Consider the following 497-nt stretch of genomic DNA (forward strand, 5'->3'; position numbering starts at 1 on the left):
TAAAGCTTATCCATATGGTTCTCTGGAGTTTTTGGTACCTGTTGTTATGTCTTTCTTTTAATTTCTGATTTGGTTAATTTTGATATTCTCTCTTCCCTCCTTTCTCTGTCTCTCTCTTCTTCTTTCTCTCTCTCTCTCTCCCCCCCTCAACTCCCTTCTCCCATTTTGCCTTTCCCTCCGTAGCTCCCTGAATAAATATTTACTTCACTCTACATGTCATGTCTATCCATGTTTCTGTATCCTGCCTGCCCGCCATGTGTCTTCCTGCCTGGGCCAGCCACTGCTAGGGGACAGTCAGGCATCTCTGCCGGGTACTGGCTGTGCCCAGAGCCTGCTGCCTGCCGCCACATTGCCAGCTACCACCATTTGGGGACCTACAACATTTCTGCTGCCTACTGCCACACGGGATTTTGTCACATTTAAAAAAAATCATAACACTGCTGTTCCACTCCTGTTTTCAGTCCAAAGAGTATTTCTAGCTGGGCAGTGGTACCACA

This window comes from Alexandromys fortis, unplaced genomic scaffold, assembly GCF_014885135.2.
Source record: "Alexandromys fortis isolate MF-2015 unplaced genomic scaffold, M_Fortis_MF-2015_v1.1 scaffold_166, whole genome shotgun sequence".
Lineage (NCBI taxonomy): Eukaryota > Metazoa > Chordata > Mammalia > Rodentia > Cricetidae > Alexandromys > Alexandromys fortis.